The sequence below is a fragment of the Kogia breviceps genome, chromosome 8 (assembly GCF_026419965.1).
Source record: "Kogia breviceps isolate mKogBre1 chromosome 8, mKogBre1 haplotype 1, whole genome shotgun sequence".
NCBI lineage: Eukaryota > Metazoa > Chordata > Mammalia > Artiodactyla > Physeteridae > Kogia > Kogia breviceps.
In genome coordinates, this window is record NC_081317.1 from 96839823 (window position 1) to 96866213 (window position 26391).

The 26391-nt window shown below is 37.5% G+C and overlaps 1 pseudogene; it reads right to left on the minus strand.

Annotated features, from left to right (window-relative positions):
* Positions 1-237: 237 nt before the first annotated feature.
* The window catches only part of LOC131760853 (uncharacterized), a 41180-nt pseudogene continuing 15026 nt past the window's right edge, over positions 238-26391 (minus strand).

A 26391-nucleotide genomic window follows, 5' to 3' on the forward strand; every position in this document is an offset into this window, starting at 1 on the left:
GTATCAACAAACACTTTACTTTCCTTCTTTATCTGTTGATTCAGAGGCATGAGGAGCCCAAGGTAGCTGGGTGTTAGTCTTAACTCCCAGTTCTTTGGAATCATTGCTGTGTCTCCTGGTAGAAGGATTTTTCCTTTTGGAACTAAGACCAGCCGAACATAAGGTCACAGGAACAAAAAGCAAAAATTTGATAGTGGGTCACTAGGGATAATATTGAAGAGTTGAAAATAACTATTCTCATTTTTGTCCCTTAAAATTCCTGGACCCGAGAATCCTGGCTATGGAAGAAAGAGGACCATGTATTGAACTCCAATTCAGAGCATATACAACCCTCTGGAGAACCTTGCCCTGGGACAAGCAGAGGTATTGTCACATAGCCAGCTCTGTAACTGAGTCTTCAGAAGGCCATTCCACCATTCTCTCAAGCCTGCTGCTTCAGGTAAGACTAGTGAATTCCACGACCAAGGGCCCATTGCTGCACTTCATCTACTGTGAAATGTATTCCTTGATCTTGAGCAATGCTTGTAGAATCCCATGCCAATGATAAGGCATTCTGTAAGATCATGGATGGTAGTTGCGCAGAAGTGACGTGTGCAGGAAAGGCAAATCTGTACCCAGAGCAAATGTCTATTCCAATAAGAACAAAATACTGCCCCTTGCACAATGAAAGCTGTCCAGTGTCATCAGTCTGCCACTGACTAGCTGGCTGATCACCCGGCGAATAACGCCACATTGAGCACTCACTGTTGGTCTCTGCTGCTGGTTGATTCTTTCTGATTGGGAATTCAGTGGTGCCTGTAGCCAGGTCAGCCTTGATGAGTGGAAGTCGATATTGCTGAGCCCATGCGTAACCTGAGTCCCTTTCACCATGGCCACTTTGTTGATGAGCCCATTGGGCAATGACAGGGGTGGCTGGGGAAAGAGGCTGATTGGTCTCTACAGAACAGGTCATCCTATCTACCTGATAATTAAAATCCTCCTCTGCTGAGATCACCCTTTGATGAGCATTCACATGAGACACAAATATCTTCATGTTTTTCAACTATTCAGAGAAATCTGTTCACATACCTCTTCCCCAATTTTCTTTTTTCCAATCATGCCTTTTTCAATTCCTGACCACCCAGCATGTCGGACCATTTCTCCTTCCAAGTGTTTCTCCCTCAGTCAGGTGCATGGCCTCAAGTTCTGCTCACTGGGAGGATTTCTCTTCACCACTGTCCATCAGAGATGTCTCAGAGAGGGGCTGAGGGCAGTAGCTATCCACTTTTGGGTAGTGCCTGCATATTGTGCAGAACCATTTGTAAACCAGGCCTGCCTGAGTCACCCTCTGTCAATTAATAGTAGGGAAGTCCCCTTGAGGTCATAGGTGCAGGCTGGGAGAGAAAAGGTAGTGTAGCAGAAGTGAGGACTGTGGGCCTTTGAGCTACTTCATGGAATTACTTGTGCCTTCAAGACCTGCTTTGGCCTGATCACATATATACCATATACATTTGACAATGGAGTGCTGCTCTGCATGTCCTCTGTTACGGCTTGGTGGTTAAGATACCACTTAGTTCATGATGGGCAGCTCAGGTCACATGGTAACTTGATGGCCCAAGGTTAAGTGTTCAGTCTCTACAAAGTTCAGCAGCAGACCTTTTGTTTCTCAAAAGGAGACTAGTTACCGGAATGATGGAAGGGCCTTGCTCCACAGTTCTTAAGGCCTGTGCTTTGATTCACCTATGAGGGCCTTCAAAAGGCTCCAGACAGCATCCTTATTTGCCACAGACATGTCAACACCATTGTATCTTCTGGATCTTATAGTCCAAGTGGCAAAGCAGCTTGCACATCAGCCTGGACCTGGGTTCCATCCTAAACTAGCAGCTTTTGGAGTCACTTCATAAAAAAGTCTGGAGTAACACATCCAGATGAGGAATATGTTGCCTCCAAAACCCAAATAAATCACTAAGAGTTGTTCCTGTTTTTTGGTTGTAGGAGGTGTCAGAGGGGACAACTTATCCTTCACTTTAGAAGGGATATCTTGACATGGCTCTTACCACTGGGCCCCTAGAAATCTCACTGATGTAGGAGGCCATGGCATTTTGTCTGATGTATTTTCTGTCCTCTGACACAAAACTACCTTACCAACAAATCTAGAGTAGTTGCTACTGCTTGTTCACTAGATCCAGCCAGCATAGTGTCAGCAATGTGATAGACCAGTGTGATATCTTATGGAAAGGAGAGTCAAATGTATTTTCTAGCAAACTAAATTATGGCATCACGCTGGAAAGTTGATATTCTCATGAGGTAGGACAGTGAAGGCATATTACTGGCCTTGCCAGCTGAAAGCAATCTGCTTCGAGTGGGCCTAATGGACAGGGATGGATAAAAAGGTATTTTCCAGATCAAATACATATACCTACATACCATTTACCAGGGTGAGTGCTAACTTTCTCAAGCAATGCAACCACATCTGCAACAACAGCTACAATTGGAGTCACCACCTGGTTAAGATTATGATAATCTACTGTCATTCTCCAAGACCCATCCATCTTCTGCACATGCCAAATAGGATGTTGTAGGAACCACCACCCCTGCCTCCTTCAAGTCCTTGATGCTGGCCGTAAACTCTGCAGTCCCTCCATGTATGTGGTATTAAATTTTATTTACTGTTTTCCTAGGTAGAGGCAGTTCCCCTGGCTTTTACTTCATCTTTCCTATCATAATAGCCCTCCCTCCACAGGTCAGGGAACAAATGTGGAGAATCTGCCGGCTGCTAAATATGTCTATACCAAGTATACATTCCAGAACTGGAGAAATAACCACATGATTGGTTTGGAGAACCATTGGGCCCATGGTGAGACAGAACTGAGCTAAAACTCCATTAGTCGCTTGACTTCCATAACCTCTACTCTGACTTTTGGGCCCCTGTAATGTTTTAGGTCTCTTGGAATTAGTATCATTTCAAGGCCAGAGTCAGTTGTTCCCCAAAAGGTCTAATAATTTCCTTTTCCCCAATGCACAGTTACTCTGGTAAAAGGCCAAACATCATCCTGGGGAAGGCTGGGGCAAGAATTGACAGTATAAACTTTCAGTAGTGCACTGGGGTCCTTCCTCAATGGGACCCAGCCTCACCTTCACTCCAGGGGTTCGGGATCCATAAACTGTCTCATGTCTAGGAATGTATTGAAGGGATGTGACTCTCTGTTTTTATGATTTAGGTTCGACTTTTATTCACTTGACCTAGAACTTTTCTGCTTATACAGATAAGTACAAATTTGTAGGCTTCCTATCTATTTCACTTCTAGGAACACTGTGATCAATTAATCAACACCATAAGTCAGCATGAGTCAGACTATTCTGACTGCTGCTTTGTCTCTGCTGTACATTAAGGTAACCATGTCTACTTTGCCTTCAGTGGTTGAATACTGCCACTTGGCCCCTACCACCTCAGGATTCAATTACCCTCTTTGCATTTAGGTTTCCCAATGCAGTGATTGCATTTCCCACTGTGAGGTCTGATCTACAGAGAAAGCAACCATAGAGTATTCAAGGTGTCAACTGAAAAAAAATGCACAACTTGAAAGTTGAAAATTATGTTTCATTTGGAACATAACTGAGGACTTAAGCCTGGGATACAGCCTCTCAGATAGCTCTGGGGACAGTTCCGAAGAGAAACAGAATATATAAGAGTTTTGCAAAAAAACCCCAAGTAATCAAACATCAAAACTTTACTGCTAATTAAAGGAAAACCAGACATCTCAAGTTAATGATTTTAACACTTTTCTATGTATGGGAAGATGTAAGAATCTGGGCTTAATAAATTTATTCCTTTGATATGCACCTAAACTATCTAGGGCCAGTATCCTGTTTTTCTACATCTTAAATCCCCTCAGGGTGCACTATCAGCGATGGCTGTGATAGCTTGATGGCTGCAACAGCCTTTGTTTACTGGTATGGCTGGTGACATTCTTTGTCCACAAAGGATATTGGGGATCCTCTCATAAATTTATTCCTCACAATATTGATGGAAGGTAAAAATTCTGGAACCCCCCAGTTGGGTGAGCAGGTTTTAAATGACAAATCCACTCTAACATTCTTCTATCCCTAAGCCTCTGAAGTTCTTCTCTAGATTAAACTGAGGCGAGTCCAGCATTTCCAGTGTGCTCATGGGGGGCCACATTTTGGCCTATGTTTCAGCCAACCAACCAACCAAACTTCTAGAGCCCTTTCTAATTCCTCAAGCTGCAATATTAAATGCAGAAGCCCTATTTAGTGAGTCTATACATTCAGCCTCATTCAACCTTATAAGGAATTCCTTCTTCCATTATCCCACATCTTTAGTAGTTATTCCCACACATTTCCCAAGATTTTGTCTGTATAACTTAGAAAATGGAAGCCATTATTTTAGAATGTAATGCACTTCCTCATGAGTCACAGATTGTATCTCACTTTAGGGACCTGCTGAGCTTGAGTCTAGTTACAGGTCCAGAAGTAAGGTGGGGTGGTGGGGGTGGGTCCTGAGGAGACTAATAATTATGTTACATTACAGTTGCATCGTGGGAGGCTATGACCCTTTCCTCAGGCAATGCAGGGTTAATCCCCTCAGAAGGAGATGGAAAGGCTGATACCCTGTATGTAGAGAGGCCGCTTCCACTGGGGTTGAGGAAGTCATCTCTGCTGGGGCTGGGGAGGCCAATACCATTGGTAAAAAAAGATTCATCACAATTTAGGGGCTCAATATCCCCAGCTTCATCAGGATCTTCCCACAGGTCCCCATCCCAACTTATAGGATCCAGTTCTTTCCCAATCAGTGCCCTCACATTGATTCAACAGTAGATGCCCTTCAAAACTGGGAGTTCAACTTGCATTGTAATTCAACCAGTTGCATGATGAGGTTCTGTGCTTGATTTCTAGCCCTGTAGCTACAGGAGACAGTGGTCTCCTTCAGGGCACGTGGTCATTTATGTGGCACTTGAGCTGGGAATTCAAATCACCAAGTTCATCCTTTTCTTTCAGTGACATAAGAAGCAGCAGAAAAACATAATTATATACACTGGTTTTCCAAAAATGTTCAAAAGTATCATATACATTCATCCCAGAGAAATTAAATTTTATGTCCATGCAAAAATGTCTACATGATTGTTTCTAGCAGCTTTGTTTGTAATAGCCCCAAACTAGAAACAACCAAAATGTTCTAGAATAAGTGAATGGTTAAACAAACCTTGGTTCATTAATACTATGAAACACTACTCAACAGTAAAAAGGATTAACTACTGATACATGCAAGTACTTGGATGGATCTCAAAAAACATGCTGGGTGAAAAAAGCCAACCTTTGAGGTGTTTGAAGTTCACATATTATATGAATACATTTATATAGCATTCTCAAGATGACAAAAAAAGGAGACAGATAAGTGGTTGTCAAGTTTTAAGGATGGTGCATGGGGGCCAGGGTGGGAGGAAGGGAAGTATGACTATATAGGGGTAACAGGAGGGAGATCTTTGTGGTGATGGAATAGTTATGTATCTTGATCTTGGTGGTGGCAACACATGTGATAATATGGCACACATATACCTTGTAGCAATGTCAATTTCCCAGCTTTGATAGTATCTTATTGTTACATAAAATGTAAACAATTAGGAAAACCGGATGAAGATTACTTGGGGCTTTACTGTCCTATTTTTGCAACTTCCTGTCAGTCTATAATTATTTCAGAAGAAATCATTAAAAATAGTAATGTGTTCAAGTAAGAAAAAAGTCTATAGAGAAGTGTTGTTTTGAGGGTGCTAAACTGTTAAAGACAACTTCAACTTTCAAGCAGTCATTTTATCATTTGTAACATAATAAGAGAAGCAAAAATTGTATTAGGGACTATATCTTGGGGAAAATTTAGTGTAAGTTTTGACACACTGTATTAGAAACATTAGTTTCTGCTGAATAATATTTGCTAAATGGGCTTCCCTGGTGGTGCAGTGGTTGAGAGTCTGCCTGCCAATGCAGGGGACACGGGTTCGTGCCCTGGTCCGGGAAGATCCCACATGCCGTGGAGCGGCTGGGCCCGTGAGCCATGGCTGCTGAGCCTGCACGTCTGGAGCCTGTGCTCTGCAACAGGAGAGGCCACAACAGTGAGAGGCCCGTGTACCACACACACACAAAAAAATTTGCTAAATTTGAGATAGGTTAACCACAGGTAGATAAGTCTAGTAACCAATGAATAACATTAACAGAAAGGCACTCTCTTAAGATACATGATATCATGCTCTATGGAATTTTTCATTAATTTAAACAATTTTGTAGAGCTCTGATGTCAAGGTAAGTGACAAGTCCAAAGCTGCTGAAACCTAATGAGAATTACAAGAGGTTACATGGTAAATTGTGGCAAACCCATTCCAGTGGTCCCCAACTCTTTTGGCACCAGGGACCAGTTTCGTGGAAGACATTTTTTCCACGGAAGTAGGGGGATGGTTTAGGCAATAATGCGAGCTATAGTGGCGGGCGTGATTCAGGTGGTAATGTGAGCAACGTGGAGCAGTAGATGAAGCTTCTCTCTCTCTCTCACCCACTGTTCACCTCCTGCTGTGCCTGGTTCCGAACAGGCTTCAGACAGTTGGTTGGGGACCCCTGGATTAAGCGATGAAAATAAAGAGTTACAGAGCTGGTATAGAATTTAAAGACTTCACAGTGACATATTGTTTGAGAGACTCTGAAGAGATTTCGTGATGTTTCCAAGTTTGCTCAGGACTGGGGACCAGGCCCAACCCAGACTATTTGGCCCCTGAACCGTGATCTTCCCTGAGAGCCAGGCTCTGTTGCTTTCCTGCACACTCCCCTCTCTTTCCTCACAAGTTGCCTTCACAGCACTGTGCAGCTTTAGCCAGATTTCAGGGCACAGAGAGCTTGCCTTGAACTGAGAGCATCTCTCCCACACATGCGCTTGAGGGCAGGCTGGCCTCTGCTCATCTCTGAAGTCAGTCTTCAATGAATCCTATTACAGTTAAGGAGCTTCTCTGTGGCTTAAAATACTTGAGAAAGAGGAAAGAAAAATATTTTAGAAAGTATCTAATTGGAGCTATCCCAATCATATTTTTCATCAACGACTTTTGTGATTCCAGGCTTTTATAAGCCCAATGATTCTGACACATTTTTAGGGAGAAAAGAGAGTGTTCTTTCCTACTTTAGTTATACTCTTTCAGTCACTGTAGCTTCATATTATTGAATGTACAAGACCAAAACATCCACATATTCATATTCACATTTGGAAAGATTTGCTTTAAAAATGTTTTTTAAATGCATTCTCACTATCAAAGTCACAAGAATAACTTCTGCAATAGGGAGGAAAAGATGACTGTTATTTCTCTGTAAAATCAAATATGATACAGACCAAGTGGTAGGCATTCAATGAACGTGGCCCCTGAGACCATGTGTGGTCTCTAAAGCCCTGGGATAGGAGTGCTGGCGAGTTCCTTGGTCTCTGGGTGAGTTCTCTTCATTTGTTCCATTAGAAGACTGGTTCAGAGTCCTTTCAGCTTACTCATTCAATGATTATGTCCCACTAGTTCTTAGGCAAAACAAAACAGAACAAAACAAAACAAAATCAATAAAAACCACTTACAAAGTAAATGAGAAAACTCTGACTGACTTAATGTGAAGGAGTCACTTACTGTTCCCTATTTTGAATGGTATCCTTGTAATACCTATAAATGGTTATCTATCTGTGTATTAAAATGTTTTCATAAGGACCTGCTATACAGCACAGGGAAAAACACTCAATATTTTGTAATGACCTATATGGGAAAAAATCTGCAAAATAATATATATATGTATATGTACATATATATATATATTTGTATAACTGAATCACTTTGCTGTACACCTAAAACTAACACAACATTGTAAATCAACTCTACTTCAATAAAATAAATAAATAAATTTTAAAAATTGTGTTTTCATGAGTAGATGCTCCATGAGTAAGCTGCTGGCAGGGGAAAATGCAGTGTGCTGCATGCATATGCTTTTTCTGTGCCAAGAGTTATTTGAAGAAGAAAAAATACCTGCAACAATTCTGCTTTTGCAACATGACTTGAATCACCAGAATGTCTAGAATTCCTCTGCTCTCAAGGTGCTATCTTTTAGTTAGCATGCAGTTAAGGAGCTGAGGGGAATGGAAGTCTAAAATTCAATCCTTGGGCTTCCCTGGTGGCGCAGTGGTTGAGAGTCCGCCTGCCGATGCAGGGGGCGCGGGTTCGTGCCCCGGTCCGGGAGGATCCCACGTGCCACGGAGCGGCTGGGCCCGTGGGCCATGGCCGCTGAGCCTGCGCGTCCGGAGCCTGCGCTCCGCAATGGGAGAGGCCGCAGCAGTGAGAGGCCCGCGTACCACAAAAATAAATAAATAAATAAATAAAATAAAATAAAATTCAATCCTTAACTGTGAAATGCTTATTAATGGAGGTACATAAAGCTTAATATATTGGAAAGTGTGTGGACTCGGTCATTTAGTAAAAAATATTTAGGGCTTACTATGTGACAGGCACCGTGTGACTTGCAGTGGATGTGTAAGGCTTGGATGGTGTTCCCAGGAAGCTCAATATTTAGTGTGGCATCTTCACTCTAGTTCTGCCAATAATTAACCATGTGAGCACTTTGGAGTCTGTTTCATCGGCACTAAAAAGGAAAATGAGAGCACAGGGCCTGAGTCTCTCAGGGGTCCCTGTTTGCTTCTGTGAACCTGCTGAGAGTAAGGAATGTATTCACGTGTCAACTGGAGGATAAACTGTTACGTTCTCTTCTTCTTTTGATGTATGTACATGTGTATGTATGTGCTTATTATTTAACTGAAGCTTAGGATTCTTTTTTTAATTTGGTTCTTCAATTAAACTCTAAATAGAGTTTGTTTACAATAGGCTGTTCCTTGACAGCTTTCTTCTGGGAAGACATGAAAATACAACAATTAGGTGTATCAGCTCCTTCAGAATGACAATGAATGAAGGGAGCAGATTCCCCTTCTTGGTGCCCCTGGCAGCCAGTGTGAGATGAACCTTGGGCTGGGCCATTGGGATCCTGCAACCTAAGACTGAGAGTCAGGAACCAGTGGGGAAAAGTTAAAGAAGCAGTCGGATTTTACTGTTGTGATTGCAGTTGTGTAGTTCTTGGGGGAGGGGGGCACCACAGCAGGCAGGAGCAATGGCCTGCCCAGCTATATGGGTGGGTCCAGGGCAGCTGAGCTAGAGCTCTTCAGTGGCAGAAGCAGTACCCTGGGTCACATCTTTCTTTTTTTTTTTTTTTATTGGTATCATTTATTTTTTTAAATTAATTTTTATTGGAGTATAATTGATTTACAATGTTGTGTTACTTTCTTCTGTACAGCAAAGTGAATCAGTCATACATATACATATATCCACTCTTTTTTAGATTTATTCTATTCCCATATAGGTCATTACAGAGTATTGAGTAGAGTTCCCTGTGCTATACTGTTAAGTTCTTATTGGTTATCTATCTTATATATAGTAGTGTGTGTATATATACATCTTGACCATTTCTATGACACATTGTTTTATAGGACCTGACTATTCTTCTGAACTAGTGACCACTTCCACTTTCACTTGTGAACCATTTAATGACCTGCTTACAAACCCTTTCTTCCTGTCACTAAGTTGCCACTCTGATTACTTAGAGATTGTCTGACCCATAGGAGGGATGCGTCCACCAGCTGGCACAACAGTGGCTCCACTGAATTAAAGCTGATGCTGCCCCTGGCATCCTGGTCTCTGCTGATCACTAGGCAAGCTGGGAAAAAAGTGTTATGAGATGGGTGGGAGAAATCCTTTCTGATGATCAAAGAGATCTTGTGTCCTGCCTCCCTACATCTGTATCTTATGAAAATTCAAGAGGCAACAACACCACATTGGCTGGGCTGTGAAGGTCTCAGTTCCTTCAGAAATGAAGGTCTGGATCATGTCACCAAGTGAAGACATCAACGAGCCTGGTGCTGGCTGAGAACAAGGTGACCATGGAGCAGAGAGAGGCTGAGGGACATCACAGTATCACGAATGATGCAGAAGCACATGCCTACACGTTTCCTTCCATGCTCCATAACCCATTTTCCTCCCCCATCCCTTTCCCTTGTCAAACCACTTTATATAGACCACTATAGTTATGGTTACATTCACCATTACCTTGTGGGTTTCTGAGGATGTAGATGTGCCTGTGACCATCATAGAGGAGGATTAGACAACATCCAGAGATCCTAGGATTGGGGCTGGAGGCAGAGACTTGAGGTTTTTCTGCCTTTGGTGAGTGGGTGGTACCCTTTCTTATCTGAAAGATAATTGTGTTCAGCAAGACTTACAATTTCTGAAATTTGAAGTGTGTGTGTTACTGACCAGGGTTCTTGGCCTCCTTAATCAATAGAAATTGATCAGAGATCAGACAGTAAATTCAGGCAAAGCTTTATTGGGGCCCCTGCTGCAGCAGGGGGAGCGGGAACAAGCAACAGGTTCCCTTGCTCACTTCCTGGGGGTGGGGGTGGGGGCAGCTGATTCCTCATATGGGGAGGAGGTAGTGGGGTGTCCCGGGGTTGGGCCGGAGGGGTGGCTTAGGTGGTCTGCCCACCCCTTTGGTGGTGCTGAGTGCAGGGGGCATGCGCAGAACCCTGCCTTTGCTCCCAACCCCTGTTTTTGCTTCTAGCTCTTCAGAAGTGGCGGTTGGGCTTTTTTGGTCTTTTTGTATCTTTTGTCCAGAATTTGCCCCAACTGTGCATGCACGCAGTTATTTTTAGTCCCTTATAGTTTCTTTGCATTTTGTTGCTCTAAGAGACATTTGTCCAGGTGCAAGCACTGCAGCACTACAGCAAAGGCTCCCAGGTCCCAGCCTGTTTCATGCACATGAATAGATGTAAATTTGGGAAACTGTGCTTGTTATTTTTCGACTGTCCAGCACCCACCCACCCCTGACTCTGCGGAATTAACCCAGATGTGATTTCCTGTTGAGAGGCAGTGTGTTTCCTGCTACTGTGGAAACCACTTCACCTGCAGATGAGAGTGGGGTTGTGACCTGCACTCTGTGCTAAGCAGGTGGTTGATTTTTTCTTCCACCCTTTTTCTTCTTCTCCTTCTTCTTCTTCTTCTTCTTCTTCTTATTATTATTATTATTATTATTATTATTTTTATTATTTTGGGATAAGAACACAACATATGATCTATCCCCTTAGCAAATTTTTAAGAGCACAGTACAGTGTTACTAACTAGAGGCACTATTCTGTACAGAAGATCTCTAGGACTTATTCATCTTGCATAACTGGAACTTTGTTCCCTTTAACTAACACCTTCTCTTTTCCCCCTCCCCTCAGCCCCTGGCAACCACCATTCTACTCTGTGCTTCTGTGATTTGAGTATTTTAGATTCCTCATGTAAGTGGTATCATGTAGTATTTGTCCTTCTGTGTCTGACTTATTTCACTTAGCATAATGTTTTCCACATTCATTCATGTTGTCACAAATGGCAGGACTTCCTTCTTTTTTAACACTGAATAATAGTCCACTATATATACCTCACATATCTTTTATCCATTCATCTGTTGATGGACATTTAGGTTGCTTCTGCATCTTGGCTATTATGAATAATATTGTTGCAGTGAATGTAGGAGTGCAGAAATCTTAATGAGATCCTGATTTCAATTCCATTAACTATATACCCAGAAGTAGGGGAGGTTCCTCAAAAAAAATAAAATAAAAATAAGAGGATTGTTAGCTCTCAGTTGGTCCTGAACAGGCAAAAATAAAGGGGGCAGCAGGGTCCAACCAAAAGGCAAATATGGTCCTGCCCCCTCACCCACTCCCACCCTTGATCCAGGGATATTTGGTTTCTACTTATTTCCCAAGCCCAGTCCTTCAGCTTCTCATTGATTCTGCGAGCCCATAAGATGCTTTAATAAATTCTCCTTTTCTTAAGAAAAATTGTCCAATTATGTTGCTCCCAACAAAGAATTATGCTGCTCCTTATTGTCAAAAGGAATTTTAGCATTTATAATTCAGAGTTGACTGAATTGCCATATAGTGCAGGCCTTGTAGTTTCATTACGAAGTAAATCCTGGTTTACTCCATTAAAAATCTGTGACCTAAAACAGAAGTTGAGTCAGATTTTTATTGACTCAAGCAACAAAGAAGAGTTCTGTTCTTGTGGAGTTTTGATAAATGCCTTAAGAAACTTAAGGATATCAAAGTGATTTAGAGAATTTCAATAACCTTCCCCAAACATGTTCATACATGCTATCCTTATTCTAAACTGAGAAATGTGTAATGCAGTTGTATTATTTTGTGTGTTGTTATTAATAATACATAGAGGTTTTTCTTTACTTTCTGATCATAAAACTCCACCCCTAGGGAATTCTGGCCTTTCCATGAAAACAAAATTCTCCATAAAAAGCTGTGGGGTGGGAAGTTGGGATCCCACCCCAGCAGATGCCTTTATTTGATTTGATTACTTGTGTTGTTCTTCATCCCATTAGTTGCTTGCAATAAAAATTTCAAATGTTGCTTCTGAGACTGAAATGCCAATTAGTTGAATCAGATGAGAATCTGGGTCGATGATGAGTCCTTATAGCCTTCCCACCTCCTAGGGTGTGAAATAGGCAGTTATGCCACGTGATATTTCCATACAAACTCTATCAAAACATAATCTTATAAGTAATGACAAAAACTGAGACAATGACTTACCTCTATAAAATATATTTTGAGATAGAAAGATATATATGTAAGCCCAGCTGTAAATTCAGGCTCAATTCTGAAAGATGATTATTATTCAGACCCTGAAAGAGTTTTTTGTTTTAATTTATTTTCTTGAAGTATAGTTGACTTTACAATGTTGTGTTAATTTCTGCTATACAGCACAGTAATCCAGTTATATATATATATATATATATATATATTTATGCATTCTTTCTCATATTCTTTTCCATTACAGTTTATCACAGGATATTGAATATAGTTCCCTGTGCTATACGGTAGCACTTTGTTGTTTATCCATCCTATATATACAAGTTTGCATCTGCTAATCCCAAACTCCCAATACTTCCCCCCACCCCCCCGCATGGCAACCACAAGTCTGTTCTCCACAGAACTTGAAAGTGTTTTGAATATTTTGGATTAGATAAACAGGAAAATAAGCACTCCATATTCTATCAAGAAGGATGAGAAAAAAGAATCAGGTAGATGTGTTCCAAATTTTGAAATTTTAACTTCAACTAATATGAATGCATATCCTGTGCTTCCCCTCAAACAGATTTACATTTAATTGAGAGTAGGGAGAACAATTCTGTTCTGAAAGAGACAGAGACTGTTTATGGGAATCGAGACAATTACTTCTGAGGGTGGGAAGAGTAATAATAATAGTTGAATCTATAAAGATCCTGCTATGGCCAGGCATTGTACCAAGTCTTTCACATACGTTAATTCATTTAATCCTCACAGCACCTCTGTGAATCTCACATATTATGATCTCCATTTTACAGATGAGGAAACTGAAGCACAGACAGGTAAATGACTTGCCCACGTTCCACAGCTTCTGTGAAAAGCTAATTTTCAAGGTAAACATTTTAGTGCTATTTGACTTTTTAAACTATGTGCCTCTATTAATTTTGTGACTAAAATTTTAAAATTCCAATTGAATAGAGTTTTTTTGCTTCCTTATATTTTTTTCTGGAAAAAATATTATTAAGTTTGCCCCCAAATATCACTGAATTATAAAGTGGCTTTTTACAGTTATACATCCAAAACTTAATGCAAAATTGAGATCTAAAGATAATAGGCAATATTTTATATTGGTGTTTGTAATATCAGGGCACAAACTTTTAGAAGTGACTTTGTTAGCTAGCCCTCCTGTAACTAAATCTATTTGGAACTCTCAGCCTATTATTTTAAGGCGTCTTTAAAATGAATGTGCCCAGAGTGGCTGGGCACATCTGTACTTAAAACACTATTTGCCTAATTGCTTCTACTTAAGTAAACATTACATATTACTAGAGATTTCAAATTGATTTTAAATTAAGATCTAGTAAAAGATCTAGTAAAAGTAAGATCTAGTAAAAGAGCAACATAAACTGTTTTAACTTGCCCCTTACTTTTGTAGTTTTGTTTTGTTTTTTTCTTCTTTTTCAAAGAGTTTCTTAACAATTTCTTCAAAGGAAATCAGGAAACTATACATGTTTAGATAAAGTTCTATCCATATCATAAGACCCAGGACTTCAGATGAAAAAGGTTTTATAGATAATCCTCCTCCTCTTGAAACCTTTATAATAATTCAGGACATACCTTCTGGTCAATAATATCATCTAGATAAATATTATTTTTAGTTTTTATTACTTATTCAGTACCTATGGAGTATTACATAATGCAGTGTAGTCCAATTTATATATGAAATACAAATTTAAATAACTGAATTTGGTGTATAGTGCACCTTTATTTCTTTTCAACATAGACATATTTTAAGAGTTGAGCTTTATTAACTTTACATGGACATATCTTTTTGGAAGTGGAGTATTAAGTCTGAATAGAATAAAGGTTTACAAATGGATATTGACGAATATATGCATTTATATATATACATATGTTATAAAAATAATTTTGTTTTATTCTCTAAAACATCACATACATGTTTTCACCCTGGGAATCATTCCTATGTAAGTCAGTGCCTTAAAATATATATGCTAATAAACAATATTCAATGTGCTACAAAAATAATTTAGTTAAATTTTTAAATGAATTTACCTCTAGTTACCTCATTTCAATATTTATAGATTATAGGAATGAAGTACAGGAAACTGAATTTTACCTTATAAGGAACTTGCATTCAGGAGCACCTTCAATTTTAGCCTGCAATGATTGTGCAAATATGTCTAAGAAAAGAGGCATGCACTTAGATGCAGAAATTCTTCCATCTTACAGCTTACAGTGTATAAGAAGTTGATCTATATGCATATATAATAAGAAAGCTTTCTTTCTTATTTGAATTTCTTTTTTATTTGAATTTCAAATATGCCTTTGAAATTCAGTTGTTTATACAAATATTTTTAGGACAATAAGTTTGAAGAATATGACAAGAATTTAGAGCACCAAAGTGTTTTTTTTTAAATTGCCCCGTGCTTAAACATCTTTGTCATAAACCTACAGTAAAGGCACTCATGAGAAATGTACATGTGTGAGGTGTAAGAAGGGATCTTCTCTCTTGGTTACACTATTGCCAATAGCTATTTCAGTCTCATGGATTCAACCATAATTGGTTGATGCTCCAAGCTTAGAGTCCAAAGCCATACACATGTTTTTGATTTAAATCTCCCAAGATCTTAGATAATACTAAAACAAGGGTGGGAAGATGTTATATGGAGCACAAATGGAGCACAAGTACAATGAAATGTGATTTTTCACTTGATGAAACAGAGGTGAATTAGAAACTATAGAATAGAGTATACAAAATACCCCAAATAACAGTGATCTAAAGTCCCTATTAAAAGCTAGGTTTTCATAGGCTATTTTAAAAGAATCAAAAGAAATCATTTTTTTTTGGTTTTAGTTCTTCAGCTTTTCTATAAGATAGCCTCAATTTAAAATAATTATACTAATTAGTTTCACTCAGTAGGAGAATGCAATTCTGTGCAGTTTGTCAGACATATATCACAAAATAAAACAACCAAATAAAATAATTGAGTATCCCTTCTCCAAACCGTCTTCCTCTCTGTTGCTCTCATGTTCCCTCTTTCTAACACCTAATTTCTATTCGTGGCAAGCCCTCCACCTATGATGATGCTTATTGTGTGAGTCCCCATAAACCAGACGTCCATCTGTTCTTTCTTTCTTTCGATTACTTCCGATGATAAAGCCACTCCTCTGTTATTGAGGTGGTGGCAACAATGGATATTTGTAGTGCGCTCCATCTTTTGTATGCCCTTCATTGAAGGCTGCTGAGTTGGTAGCTTCATGAAGGAGGATGCACTCTTCTGCATTTGTATGTGTTTGTTTGCGGAAGAGGGTTTTGTAATCGTTTTCATTCAAAAACAAATGCTGACAGCTTCACTCCAAATTAATATTGTATACTTTTCCATGTCATTAATATTGACATTTGGAAATCTTATTCATTAGTCCGTGAACTGGAAGGAAACTATTTTAATGGCTCTTGGCCCTTGCATCTGTGATTCTCTTGTCATTGAAATCTGTAAAAAATTGATATTAACTCTGAAATTATATACTTTTAAACATTATTGACTTCCTGGGAAGAAGTCAGATGTTAGAACCTTACAGCATACACTTCAGCAATAGAAAAACTATTAAGTGCTGTTTATTTAACTTAATAACACAGATCTAGGCCATTTAATTTTTTAGCTAGATTTATTAAGATATAATTCACATATGATTATAACTCACCCATTTAGAGTGTAAAATTCAGTAGTTTTTAGTATATTCACAGATATGTGCAATGATCACGACGGTTAATTTTAAAACATTTTTGTCACCTCAAGAAGAAATCCCATACCTATCACCCTACTATCCCCACAAGCCTCCTAGCCCTAAGCAATCACTTACTGCATTTTTGTTAAATCTCTAAAACCTTCATGAATCAGCACTTTGCTACAAATCTACAACTCTCTCTGCCACTATTTCTTTAATTAGAAACTTATTTTTTTTAGCAGTGTTAGGTTTACCAGAAATATTAAGCAGATATAGAGATTCCATTTATTCTATTCTCCTGCCAATGCCCCATTCCCTTTTCCCCAATTATTAACATGTTGCATTAGTGGTACATTTTTATAATTGATGAACCAATACTGACATATTGTTTTTCATTAAATTTTACATTAGAGTTCACTATTTGTGTTGCACGTTCTATAGGTTTGGATAAATGTATAATGACATGTATTGACCATTACAGTCTCATACATAATAGTTTCACTGCCCTAAAAATTCCTGTAATCTACCTGTTCATCATTTCTTCTCTTGTCCCTAATTCCTGGCAACCCCTAATCTTTTTACTGTCTCCATAGTTTTGCCTCTTCCAGAGTGTTGTAGAGTTGGAAGATTTTCTTCTATGTTATCTTCCAGAAGTTTTATAGCTTTGTGTTTTATATTTAGGTCTGTGCTCTATTTTGACTTAATGTTTGTGAAAGGTGTAAGGTTTGTTTCTAAATTCAATTTTTTTTTTTTGCTTGTGGATGTCTAGTTATTCCAACATTGTTTGTTGAAAAAACTGTCTTTGTTCATCATATTGTCTCTGTTCCCTTGTCAAAATCAGTTGACTGTATTTATCTTGGTCTATTTCTGGTCTTTCTATTCAGTTCCATTGATCTATTTGTCTATTCTTTTGCCCATACCACACTGTCTTGGTTACTTTTAACTTTATAGTAAGTCTTGATTTTGGGTAATGTTAATCCTCCAACTTTGTTCTCTCCCTTCAATACTGTGTCAGCCATTCTGGGTTTTTATAAACTTTAGAATCAGTTTGTCAATATCCACAAGATTACCTGGGATTTTGATTGGGATTAATTAAATCTGTAGATCAAGTTGGGAAGAACTGACATCTTAACAATTTTGATCATCCTATACATGAACATATAGTATCTCTCCATTTATTTAAATTATTTGATTTCTTTCATCACAGGTATATAGTTTTTCCTCATATAGATATTATACATATTTTCTTAGACTTATACCTAAGTATTTCATTTTTGGGTGTTAATGTAAATGATATTGCATTTTTAATTTCAAAACCAAGTTGTACATTGCTGGTATACAGGGAAGCAATTAACTTGTATATGTGAAAAATGTATCCTGCAACCTTGCTATAACTACTTATTAGTTTTCAAAGTTTTTTGTTGATTCTGCGAGATTTCCTACATAGATGATCATGTCATCTACAAAAACAGTTTTATTTCTTCCTTTCCAATTTATATACTTTTAATTTCCTTTTTTTGTCTAATTATATTAGCTGTGAATTCTAGGACAATGTTGAAAAAAATGTGTTAAGAGGCGATATCCTTGCCTTGCTCTTAATCGTAGTGAGAAAGCATCTAGTTTCTCACTAATAAATATTATATTAGCTGTAGGTGTTTTGTAAATTTGCATTAAGTTGCAATAGTTCCCTTCTATTTCTAGTTTACTGAAAGTTTTTGTCATGAATGAATGCTGGATTTGTCAAATGCTTTTTCTGTATCTATTAATAGGACCATATAGTTTTTCTTCTTTAACCTGTTTATATGATGAATTACACTAGTTGGTTTTCTTATGTTGAACCAGCCTTGTATACCTGGAATAAATCCCCCTTGCCCATGGTGTATAATTCTGTTCATACATAGTTGGATTTGATTGACTAATATTTTGTTCAGGATTTTGGCAACTATATTCATTTGTCTGAATTTTTCCTTTTTTTGTAATGCTTTGTATGCTTTTGGTATTAGGATAATGCTGGTTTCATAGAATGAGTTAGAAAGTATTCATTCTAGTTCTATTTTAAGAGAACAAGCATACATTTTCCCTAAAATATTTGTTAAAATTCACCAGTGAACCAACCTGGCCCTAGTGCTTTCTTTTCGACAGGTTATTAATTATAGTTTCAAATCCTTTAATAGATATAGGCCTATTGAGATTGTCTATTTCTCCACGTGTAATTTTGGTGCTGGAACAACTGAACAGCTACATGCAAAAAAAAAGAATCTAGACAAAGACCTTACACTTTTCATATACATTAAATGGATCTCAAAATGGATCATAGAACTCAATATAAAATGCAACAGGACTTCATTAAAATAAAATACTTCTGTTCTGCAAAAGATATGGTTAGTAGAACACAAAGTCAAGCCACAAACTGATAAAAATATTTGCATAAACATATCTGATAAAGGACGGGTTTCCAGAATATACAAAGAATTCTTAAAACTCAACAATAAGAAAACAACCAGTTAAAAAAAGGGCAAAGAACTGAAGAGACACTTCACCAAAGAAGATATACAGATGGCAAGTAAGTGTATGAAAAGATGCTTAACACCATATGTCATTAGGAAATCATAAATTAAATCAACAGTGATGTACTACTGCATACCTATAGAATTAGGTAAAATCCAAACACTGACAACACCAAATGCTGATGAGGATGTGGAGCAACAGGAACTCTTATTTATTACTTGTGAGAACACAAGATGGTACAGCCACTTTGGAAGACAGTTTGGCAGTTTCTTACAAAATACACAAAATCTTAACATATAATCCAACAATTGCACTCCTTCATATATACACAAATGAGTTGAAAACTTATGTCCACACAAAAACCTGCACATGAATGCTTATAGCAACTTTATTCATAATTGCTAAAACTTGGAAACAAGATGTCCTCAGTAGGTAAACAAACTGTTACATCCAGACAATGGAATATTAGTCGGCCATTTAAAGAAACAAGAAAATGAGCAATAAAAAGACATGGAAGAACCTTAAAAGCATATTGCAAAGTGTAAGAAATGATCTTAAAGGCTGCATACTATATGATTTCAACTAAGTGACATTCTGGAAAATGTCACTTATGGAGCAACAGCATAAAGATCAGTGGTTGCCAGGGGTTAGAGGCAAGGGTGGGATGAAGGTGAAGCATAGGTGATTTTAAGGCCATATATATAATGGTGAATTATATCATTATACTTTTGCCAAACCTATAGAATGTGCAGCACAAAGAGTGAACTTTAATGTAAATTATGGACTTTAGTTAATAATAATATATTAATATTGGTTCATTGATTGTAATGTGTCTCAAATATATATATATAGTATTTCTTGTATATGTGTTTTCTTTATAGAAAAACAGGGAGAGAAAACAAGCTAGAGACTTCATTTTTGAGTAGGAAAATGGTGACAAAAAGAGCTACAAAAAAGTGTTTTACTGTCTTTCACATTGGTCAGTGAGTTAACCGCCCCAAATGGTAAAACCTTAGAGGAATTAATTCTATTTAATACTTGAAATTCTGGAGTATCACAATATTTCTGAAAAATACAAATATATAATTATATATATAATATAAAAATTATAAAAATATACTTACATAACAAGCTTGTATTTATAATTAAATTTTGAATGCAATATAAAAAGCTTTTCTTTGATTTGTTTTCAACTAAAGCAGAAACAGTGGTTTTTTTCTGTTTAACTAAAAGAATCAGTATTTATGAAGACTATAACAATTTATGTAGTTTAAAAATATTTTTAAATATTATTAGCTTTGAAAGTCAGCCAATTACGTATTAACTTTTATTGATTTCAATGATGATGATTCTTAATATAATACTTGTAAAAGCATAAACCATTAACATTTTCAAAGATGAGCAAAGATGTTCCTTGGGAAGAACTCCTGATAACTATGGTCCTTGATTGAATCTTAATGAACAAAATAATTCATGTTTATCAATAATCTATAATTAACTGTTATGATGAAGACACTGAAATTTTAATCAGTAAATTTGGCTTTAGAAGGAAGAATAGTTTGAAGAGATGAAAAGTCTGTATTCTGGTCTTCAATACACATGTGATACATTAGACAAATTTGGGGCTGTAATGTCTAAAACCTTGCTCCCTTACTCTGCTACATACTTCACTGTTACTCTTATCCTCACATGCAGTTATACAGTATTTCTTTGTAAGAAAGCTGATATTGAGTTAAAGTGTTATGTTTTTATTACTGTTATTATTCTTTGGTTCTGAAAATTCTGTAATATCAAAGATAACAGCTTTTTCTTTTATGCAATCTCTTGAGTTTTGGGTTCCTTTGTGTGTTCTATGTGTGAAAAAGTGGAAAAAAAGGCTGTAAACTTTTGAAATGTGGATCTTATATTCATTGTAGGCAAATGTGTATGGAAGAATGCATCAAGTCATGCTGCCCTGCTGGGTTGTGAGAAAGGTATTTCAGTGAAATTAGTGCAGATTGGTGAGTGGTTACTCTTACAGGCTCAGCTCATTTGGTGAAATCCAAAGCACATTACTCAAAGACAAAGACTTCTGCAGTTCAGCCAACCTTATAGGGTATGAGGTTCATAGGTAAAAGGGCACACAATTTTTGCTTTTTTTTTTTACTGCCTTGGAAAAAAGAATACTTAATTGAGAGTCCTTCCAGAGCCCTGGATTCCTAAATTCATTTAGCACCAACGAAGGGGCATATCTCTGAGCAAAGGAAACCAGGAGTTAATAGTGTACACTTACAAATCCAGATAGCTTATATAAGTTATCCTCATTTTAACTTCATAACAACCAAGTGAAATAGGTATTTTACAGTTGAAAATATTAAAATTAATAAAGTAGAGCTTATAAAAATGACAGGGCATATGATTAATACACATACGCCAGTAGCTTTTCTATACAACAGCAACAATGAGAATGCATAGTTTTAAATAATACATCCTTTATAACTAAAACAAGAAGTCACTTGGGAATAAAACTAGCAATACTGTGCAATCCTTGAATGTGGAAAATTATAAAAAGTTTAATGAAATACATATAAACAAACTTGATGAAGATTTAGCCCATGTTCATGGATATAAAGGCTTAATGTTTTTAAAATGTCAGTTCTCCTAAATGGATCTGTAGATTTGAGGAAACTCAATAAAAATTCTATAGGGTTTTCCAAAGAAGTTGGTAATATGATTGTAAAGTACATATGAAAATAAAAAGGACAATGTAGTGAAGAAAGTTCTAGAGAAAAAGAATAATGAATATCCAAGCAACAAAAACAAAAATCACAGGTGGGACTACATCAAACTAAAAAGCTTCTGTACAGAAAAAGAAACAATCAACAAAATGAAAAGGCGACTTATGGAATAGGAGAAAATCCTTAAATGTGCTAAATGAATCTCCTGGGAGGAGGATGTCACCAGTGTGATGATATAATTGTGCTCTTTGAGAAAGTTGGATGCAGTTAAGATCGTGTTTGTAAAAACTGCTTAAAATGGCAGAGCAAGTGAGGTACCCCATGGGTAGCCAAATGAATGTGTATTGTGTCCCTGTGGAGATAAAGGCGAACTGGCTAAGGGGCTTGAAAGAGACACTGAATAGAACATAATGACCAAATTTATATTAGCAAAATGATTACCAGTTTCTGATTTGATAGAGTGTGTAATTTCAATAGTATTGGGCATAGGGGATTTAATGGATGGTACCATGGCATTAAGGTTGTGGTAATCCATCATGAAGCACCATTCATTCTTTCCAAGCATAAGAACAGGACAAACTGGGCTGTTCAGTGGTGACTTAGTGGGGATAATCCTTGAAGGTTGAGTTTCATTTACATTGGGACATATTAACTATTTTGACTGAAGAGATGGACCATAGGGTTCCATTTTGTCATGACAATTTGTAAGTGCCAGTCTTCATTTAATTTTATTACTCAATGAATCATAATGTCCATGCCCACTATGAGTTGTTTTAGGGAAAAAGGCATGATAACTATGGGAAATTTTAGTAAGACAATAGGTCTTATTATTAAGGTGAGATATAACTGGTCTCCTCTATTGTGTGTTCAATAATTTTCCCAAGGTTAGAGCTGGTACCTTGTTTAAATTTAGTGGGAACCCCAAGAGTAACTGTAGTCTCAGACCCAGTATTGGTTAAGACCATTAAGGTGCATTTCAGAATATGTTAAAATTAATTCAAAACCTATTTTGTAGAAGCACAAAAGCCAATCAACACTGTTTTATCTGTTTGCTGCATAAGTTCTTTCAATAAATTTTGCATTTCCATTTGGGTCAAATTGTGGACTTCTGTTTCAGTTTTTTGCTTCTTCCCTCTGTATCTAGGTTTCCTTCTTTCTCTTACTTCCTCTTTCTTTCTTAATTTTCTTTTCCTTTCATTTTTCTTTCCCCTTCCTTCCTTCCACCCTTCCTTCTTTCCTTCCTTCCTTCCTTCCTTCTTTCATGGTTACTGGATATGCTGCAGGGGCATAGATCCTGCTCATATTTATATGTTTCTTCCTTCAGAGACTCTCAAATCAGTATCATCATGGTAGTGTTGTCAAGCCCAAGTTCATATGCCTAATGCACAGTAAGGCCAAACAAACTGAAACATCTGAGTTTGGAGCAAAGAAAGGTCTATTGTGAGGGCCAAGCAAGGAGAACTGGTGGCTTGTGTTCAAAAGGCCTGAACTCCCTAATGGCTTTCAGGGAAGAATTTTTAAAGGCAAAATTAGGGGTGAGGGTTGCAGGGTATGTGAGTTTCTTCTGATTGGTTGATAATGAGGTAACAGGGTGATGTCTCCAGAATCTCAACCTTCTGGTTCCAACCAGTCTGGAGTCTACACCGTTATGATCAGGGTGTAGTCACCATCCTCCACCTGGGTGGGGGTCTTAGTTTCTGTGGAACAACTCAAAGATATGCATCAGATTGTTATTCATGTCCCTTCAGGAGGAACTAGGAGTCCTGTGAATCTATTGTCTTATTAGCTGCTTGAGCCTGCTCTTTGGATGCAGGGAAGACCTAGGAGACTAAAGCCTTTATTGTTTTTACAAACAAGAAACAGGGGACATGAAGAGGCTTCCTTTTAAAATTATAACTCCTTCCTTTGTGGGGAGCTTCCTTTGATTGAATGGATATATTGTAATTATCATAAATACTAAAGTTGAATACAAGCTTAAAGTGAATGGCATTTCTTTTCAGTTTTCTTCTGTCAATTTGTCAGTAGGAAAGAATGACTTTTGGACTAAAAATAATTAATGAATAAAATAAATAATAATATTTGATTATGTAACCATTATGTGCTTAGAGTTTTGTACAGGCACTTGAAAAGCCATAATGAGACTTCAAAAGCTCTTATTCACTTATCTAAACAGATGCCAACTTACATTTTGGAGTATGCTTCCTGTATTCAAAATGTACCATATATACTCACAAACACCAAGATTATACTAATTTTGTCAAAATAATTTATTGAAACATTAACTTCTATTTCTTTCTCCTGCATTTTCCCCTCCTCTCTCATTTATTCTGGTAACCCAGTTTGTAATTCCTTGCCTGGGTCTCTCTTCAGGGCTTAATGCAAGAGAAGCCTGAAGCGAGTCTTCAGGAGCAAGTTTGGTGTCTGAGAGGTTAAGGGAGAAAGAGGAGAGAGGGATAGGAAAGATGAAAAGGTAGCAAGATTTCAAAAGATGGGCAGTGTGTGTACATGCAGAGGCTGTACCAGCAGGAGGGGACGCATTAGAACTTATTGCAAGAGCAGCTGGAATCTTGGTGTGACTCTGGTTGGAGGGAAGGAGGGGCAAGAATGATGGGGGTCTCACCTTCTCCCACCTTGGCCATGGAAGTCTGGAATCTTACCTGAGTGGATTTATGGAAAATAAAAACATAGAATGTTGTTATAACATTTCCTGCACTCCTGAGTTTTGGAACTGAGATCATTATTTGTTATACAACCTATAATACTTTTAATTATGATGTCAAGTGTCTATGTCTATGGTACTTCCCTGTCCTTTCATTTCCTTACCTCCTCTATCAGTTTCCACTGTATCACACCCTTAGGGTTGTGATCATCACCAGACTACGTGCCATTTCCAAAGTATGTGTATTAAATAGTCCACATTTCAACTACATTTTCTATCCTTCCAGCTCAAAAGCTTCAGAATACCTACCTCCAATTTTCCTATCTCACTGGGAAGCCAGACCCAACACTTTGTGACTGTTTTTCAACAATTCTTGCCTTTATTTCCCTCCTTGTTCAGGTTAGACTCCATTATACAACATTATAAGCTCTTCCTTATAAATACTCTTAGCTATTTAGATCCTTTCTGCCTCCGTATATTTGCCTCCCCTTAAACCCAACCCTACCTAACATCAATGTGAAACTTTCTAAGCTTGGAAGAAAAGAAGATGGAACAAACCTCATCATTGGACTAATAAATGTGACTCTAAATTTTTGGTCACTAATAAGAAATGGACAATTAATTGTCCTGTGTGATCCTACTACACTTTCCAGTAAGTTGCTTTCTAAATGTCTGTGAAAACATCCCACCAACTAGCCTCCTTTCATTCTCAGATGGTGGCTTTACTTCATACTTAATTAAGAAAATAGAAACATTTTCTCCCCACAACAAGTCCTTCATTACTACTGGCAACTTCAGGCATCTTCACTCCCTTTAAAGGTGACATTCCTCTCCTCTTGTCAAAGACAAATCTTTTGGTTTCTGCTCTGGGCCTCTTGCCCACTTAATACCATCATGTTTTCAACTGGTTGTGCCCTTTCTGGAATCACCAATATTCCTCTCTAAACTGAATTATTCCCATCATGGCATAGACATGGTCTAGTATTTCCCATCTTTCAAAAAATGTTTTACACTAACAGCAAACTATCAGAAACAGAAATTAAGGGAACAATCCCATTTATCATCACATCAAAAAGAATTAAATACCTAGGAATAAACCTACCTAAGGAGGTAAAAGACCTGTACTCAAAAATCTGTAAGATACTGATGACAGAAATTGAAGGCAACACAAGCAGATGAAAAGATATACCATGTTCTTGGATTGGAAGAATTAATATTGTTAAAATGACCATATTAACCCAAGGCAATCTACAGATTCAATGCAATTGCTATTAAAAATACCAATGGCATTTTTCACAGAAATAGACCACAAATGTTTTACATTTGTATGGAAACACAAAAGACCCTGAATAGCCAAAGCAATTTTGAGATACAATGACAGACTGGAGGGATCATGCTCCCTGACTTCACACTATACTACAAAGCTGCAGTAATCAAAACAGCATGATATGGGCACAAAAACAGACACATAGATCAATGGAACAAAATAAAAGCCCAGAACTAACTAAACCTGCATACAATTAATCTATGACAAAGAAGACAAAAATATACAATGGAGAAAAGACAGTCTCTTCAGTAAGTGGTTCTGGGAAAACTGGACAGCTACATGTAAAAGAATGAAATTAGAATATTCTCTAATATCATATACAAAAATAAACATAAAATGGTTTAAATTTCTAAATGTAACACTAGATACTATAAAACTCCTAGAGGAAGCCATAGGCCAAACACACTCTGCCATAAATTAAAGCAATATGTTTTCGGCTCCATCCCTTAAAGCAAAGGAAACAAAGCAAAAAATAATCAAATGGGACCTAATTAAACTTAAAAGCTTTTGTGTAGCAAAGGAAACCATTGACAAAATGAAAAGACAACATACTGGATGGGAGAAGATATTTGCAAATGATATGACCAATAAGGGGTTAAGACCCAACATATATAGGCAGCTCATACAACTCAACATCAAAAAATAAAAATAAAAAACAAACAACCCAATTAAAAAGTGGGAAGAAGAACTGAATAGACATTTTTCCAAAGAGGCAAGGCAGATGACCAACAGGCACATGAAAAGATGCTCAGAGAGGCAATGCAGA